The following is a 6,000-nucleotide window of genomic DNA, read 5'->3' as shown; positions in this document are numbered from 1 at the left end:
AGCAGATAGTGTAGCTTCCCTGATGTACGCAGAAAGACCACTTCAATTAAATGAGGAATTTAGGGTCCAGGAAATGAGTTTCTAGACATATAGACGGGTTGGTTGTTTAGCAAAAAAAAACTATGGGGCAAAATAGACGGGGTTGGCTTAGATTTTTGACAACGTGTAAACTGTATTTTGTCTCCAATGTTTATTAAAAACATAAATAAATATATCTATATAAGCACAATGAGCACTTGTTGTCTCTCAAATACAGTTTAGATCGAGCCACCTACAGAGCCTTCAGAAAGTATTCATACCCCTTGACTTATTCCACATTTTGTTGTGTTACAGCCTGAATTCAAAATGGATTAAATTGATTATTTTTCTCACCCATCTACACACAATACCCCATAATGACAACGTGAAAACATGTTTTTAGACATTTTTAGCAAATTTATTGAAAATGAAATACAGAAATATCTCATTTACATAAGTATTCACACGTTAGAATCACCTTTGGCAGCTGTGAGTCTTTCTGGGAAAAGCTCTAAGAGCTTAGCACACCTGGTTTGTACAATATTTGCACATTATTCTTTAAAATATTCTTCAAACTCTGTCAAGTTGGTTGTTGGTCATTGCTAGACAGCAATTCTCAAGTCTTGCCATAGATTTTCAAGCCACTTTAAGTCAAAACTGTAACTAGGCCACTCAGGAAAATTTTATGTTGTGTTGGTGAGCAACTCCAGTGTATATTTGGCCTTGTGTTTTAGTTTATTGTCCTGCTGAAAGGTGAATGTGTCTCCCAGCGTCTGTTGGAAAGCAGACTGAACCAGGCATTACTGTCACGCACTGGCTCTGGGGACTATGTTATGTTGAGCCAGGGTGTGTAAGTCTATGTTTTGTATATCTATGTTGGCCTGAGTGACTCCCAATCAGAGGCAACGAGTGTCAGCTGGTTGTCTCTGATTGGGAGCCATATTTAACTATCGGTCTTTTCACTTTGTGTTGTGGTTTCTTGTTCATTTCGGTTCGTGTTAAACCGTAGACGTCACGTTATCGTTTATTGTTTTGATCGTGTGATCAGTAAAATAAAAGGATATGTTCACTTTCAACGCTGCGCCTTGGTCCTCTCTCGTAGACGATCGGGACAATTTCCTCTCGGATTTTGCCTATGCTTAGCTCTATTCCATTTATTTGTATAAAAATAAAAATACATCTCCCTAGTCCTTGCCGATGACAAGCATACCCATAACATGATGAAGTCACCACCATATATAAAATAAAAATATGAAGAGTGGTACTCAGTGATGTGCTGTGTTGGATTTGCCCCAAACATAACGCTTTTTACTCAGGACATAAAGTGAATTTCTTTGCCACATTATTTGCAGTTTTACTTTAGTGTCTTATTGCAAACAAGATACATGTTTTGGAATATGTGTATTATGTCCAGGCTTCACTCTGCATTTACAGTGGCTTGCGATAGTATTCACCCCCCTTGGCATTTTTCCTATTTTGTTGCCTTTTTTGGGGGTTGTATCATTTGATTTACACAACATGCATCTTTGAAGATGCAAAATATTTTTTATTGTCAAACAAACAAGAAATAAGACAAAAAAACTGAAAACTTGAGCGTGCATAACTATTCCCCCCCAAAAAAAAAAAAAAAATCAATACTTTGTATAGCCAACTTTTGCAGCAATTACAGCTGTAAGTCTCTTGGGGTATGTCTCTATAAGCTTGGCATTTTTCAAGGCAAAACTGCTCCAGCTCCTTCAAGTTGGATGGGTTCCGCTGGTGTACAGCAATCTTTAAGTCATACCACAGATTCTCAATTGGATTGAGGTCTGGGCTTTGACTAGGCCATTCCAAGACATTAAAATGCTTCCCCTTAAACCCCTCGAGTGTTGCTTTAGCATAATGCTTAGGGTCATTGTCCTGCTGGAAGGTGAACCTCCGTCCCAGTCTCAAATCTCTGGAAGACTGAAACAGGTTTCCCTCAAGAATTTCCCTGTATTTAGCGCCATCCATCATTCCTTCAATTCTGACCAGTTTCCCAGTCCCTGCCGATGAAAAACATCACCACACCATGATGCTGCCACCACCATGCTTCACTGTGGGGATGGTGTTCTCGGGGTGATGAGAGGTGTTGGGTTTGCGCCAGACATAGCGTTTACCTTAATGGCCAAAAAGCTCAATTTTAGTCTCATCTGACCAGATTACCTTCTTCCATATGTTTGGGGAGTCTCCCACATGCCTTTTGGTGAACACCAAACGTGTTTGCTTATTTTTTTCTTTAAGCAATGGCTTTTTTCTGGCCACTCTTCCATAAATCCCAGCTCTGTGGAGTGTACGGCTTAAAGTGGTCCTATGGACAGATACTCCAATCTCCGCTGTGGAGCTTTGCAGCTCCTTCAGGGTTATCTTTGGTCTATTTGTTGCCTCTCTGATTAATGCCCTCCTTGCCTGGTCCGTGAGTTTTGGTGGGAAGCCCTCTCTTGGCAGGTTTGTTGTGGTGCCATATTCTTTCAATTTTTTATTAATGGTGCTCCGTGGGATGTTCAAAGTTTCAGATATTTTTTTATAACCCAACCCTGATCTGTACTTCTCCACAACGTTGTCCCTGATCTGTTTGGAGAGCTCCTTGGTCTTCATGGTGCCCCTTGCTTAGTGGTGTTGCAGACTCTGGGGCCTTTCAGAACAGGTGTATATATACTGAGATCATGTGGCAGATCATGTGACACTTAGATTGCACACAGGTGGACTTTATTTAACTAATTATGTGACTTCTGAAGGTAATTGGTTGCACCAGATCTTATTTAGGGGCTTCATAGCAAAGGGGTGAATACATATGCACACACCACTTTTACGTTATTTATTTTTTAGAATTTTTTATTTTTTTCATTTCACTTCACCAATTTGGACTATTTTGTGTATGTCCATTACATGAAATCCAAATAAAAATCCATCTAAATTACAGGTTGTAATGCAACAAAATAGGAAAAACCCCAAGGGGGATGACTACTTTTGCAAGGCACTGTAGGTTAGTATTGTGGAGTACCTACAATGTTGTTGATCCATCCTTAGTTTTCTCCTATCACAGCCATTCAAGTCTGTAACTGATTTTAAAGTCACCATTGGCCTCATGGTGAAATCCCTGAGCGGTTTCCTTCCTCTCCGGCAACTGAGTTAGGAAGGACGCCTGTATCTTTGTAGTGACTGGGTGTATTGATACACCATCCAAAGTGTAATTAATAACTTCACCATGCTCAAAGGGATATTCAATGTCTGCTTTTTTCATTTTTACCCATCTACCAATAGTTGCCCTTCTTTGCGAGGCATTGGAAAACCTCCCTGGGCTTTGTGGTTGAATCTGTGTTTGAAATTCACTGCTCGACTGCGGGCCTTACAGATAATTGTATGTGTGGGGTACAGAGATTAAGTAGTCATTCAAAAATCATGTTAAACACTATTATTGCACACAGAGTGAGTCCATGCAACTTATTATGTGACTTGTTAAGCAAATATTTTTGTCCTGAACTTATTTAGGCTTGCCATAACAAAAGGGTTGAATATTTATTGACTCATGACATTTCAGCGTTTCAGTTGTAATTAATTTCTAAAAACATAATTCCACTTTAACATTATGGGTTATTGTGTGTAGGCCAGTGACACAAAATCTCAATTTAATCCATTTTTGATTCAGGCTGCAACACAACAAAATGTGAGAAAAGTCAAGGGGTGTGAATACTTTCTGAAGGCGCTGTACATCGTTACGGTTGTTAGTTAGCTAGCTAGTGAAGTTTAGCCATATTAGCATAGACGTGACATCAGTCAAAACACCTCAAAATAAGACATGGTATCAAGATCAAGATAAAAAAAAACTAGCTGTAACTAGCCACCTACGATTCCAGACAAGGCAGCTTCATAGTCATTGTTTCTAGCTATCTGGCCACCCAGAATCACAACAACACAACGCCTTCTGCCATACGGAAGCGTGCACACGATTCCTCAGCCAGCCTACCTGGGGAAGGAAGGTCTCATCACTAATTCAACATCCACTTAGTGGTTCACACTCCGCAGTTAGACAGTCAAAGGGAATGATTGGACCTAGACAATTAGCACAGAAAATGTATGCTTTTATGTCTTCCTCCCCATTGATTTTACAAGTGGAAAGACTTTTGCAACTGGTGTTTTACATAAGTAATGAACAAGATCCAAGCAATCAGTGGGTTGTATGATAATGTTCCTCCATTTGAAGAGAGCGAGGTAAAAAATTGTTAAATTAATATTCTTGACATCCTGTTGTTCATCAATATCTAGGCTCTCAATGACTCCACTCTGGTAACATTTCTTTATCTGAGCTTTTTAAATGTGTCTGACTGTGTCCGCAATGGAATGTATTTAAATGGACACTAAGTTCCAATGTCCACATTAGCATACCACTTATCCTACTCAGAATGCACGCCCAGTACACGCTAGTGTGGTTAGCAGAACTAAAACAGTCCCATAGCTTGAACGTGGAAGTAAATGGACTTACTAATGGGATGTTATTATTCCCTGAATCTTCAGATAGACAATGACAGGCAAAGCGCTTCTCAGAAGACGACCATCCGTTCCTTTTTAAGATGAATAATCTAAACGTTAAAGCGGCAATCAGCTGTTTAATCAATAACAAAGCGTTCACTGGGCCCGTTTAGGTAAAAAGCTGAGGGATGGGGCTGGAGAAATGTAACCACTCTAAAATTCCTAGACAAAGCTATGGATGCCAGGACTGACCGTGCATGATATCAACATGGAGGGTCAGTCAGGGCATTTTTTTTTGGGGGGTACATAGTGTTTGTTTACATTTACTTAGTTTACAAACATTAGACTAAAACAAGCTTCTATTTTGGGTTCTGATGGAGGATGACAGTTGAACTAAAGCTCACGAGGCATTTATAAATAATATTCTTCAAGAATCATTGGGTATAAATCATTCATTTATAAGTCCACGAATGGATGTAGCAACTGCTGATTGCCCCTGTAAGAGAGGCACTGTCTGTCTGAAGTTATCCGTCCCTGTATCTTTCAGAGTTATTTTAATAGAGCTCCAGTTGACTCATGGCAAGATATACAGATATATAACTATGCGTTGATAATGTCAGTCACATGCACAGGATACAGCATCGTGTACACAGTAGAATTATATATATATATATATTTTTTTAAAGAGTCGAAAAAACATAATGAGTACTAAAGAGCACTGTGAGTTATTAGTTGATAATGTGACTAGTCAACAACATACTTTTAAGTGTACAATGGGTCAAAAGTCCACCTATGGTGCCGATGACTGTGGGGCTGCAGTGAAGGCTAGGTGTCAGCTAATGAGCCAGGAGATGTGTTTATCCCTGGCTAGCTAAGTGGCGGCAGACAGACTTTATGCTACAGTACACTGCTAATAAAACCAGAGGCCATGGACAAACTGAACCAGACATGTTGATCAGCCTGACTCAGCCAAAAGGAAGCACCATGTTGTGGTACACCATTATCTCCCTCCATTCATTTTAAGCAAATATCATTACTGATGAAACTATTATACAGTGAACAGTTATACCTTCAGCTGAACATGGTAAACTCACACAGAGTTAGCCAAAGTAGACCTAAATAGGAGTCAATAATGCGTCTCGGTTGCTTTGTTAGGCCCAGTTCTCTAAAGGAGAGAGCGAGACGCCACTACGGTCTGTTTTCTTTAGTTTGGCTGTAATGGATCGGACACTTTCCCATGACTGAATACCCAGTCCAGAAGATTCAGGTGTTGAGACCGGACATTACAATTAAAAGTAGAGCCTGGAGAATATGGCCAACTGGACACAGAAACATGGAGGAGACAGAGACACAGAGGAGACAGAGACACGGATGAGACAGAGACACGGATGAGACAGAGACACGGATGAGACAGAGACACAGAGGAGACAGAGACACGGATGAGACAGAGACACAGGAGACAGAGACAAGGAGTAGACAGACGCGGATGAGACA

Source organism: Coregonus clupeaformis, chromosome 24, assembly GCF_020615455.1.
Source record: "Coregonus clupeaformis isolate EN_2021a chromosome 24, ASM2061545v1, whole genome shotgun sequence".
NCBI classification, from domain to species: domain Eukaryota; kingdom Metazoa; phylum Chordata; class Actinopteri; order Salmoniformes; family Salmonidae; genus Coregonus; species Coregonus clupeaformis.
The sequence above is the reverse complement of the archived record's forward strand: the minus strand, read 5'-3'. Positions refer to the sequence as shown.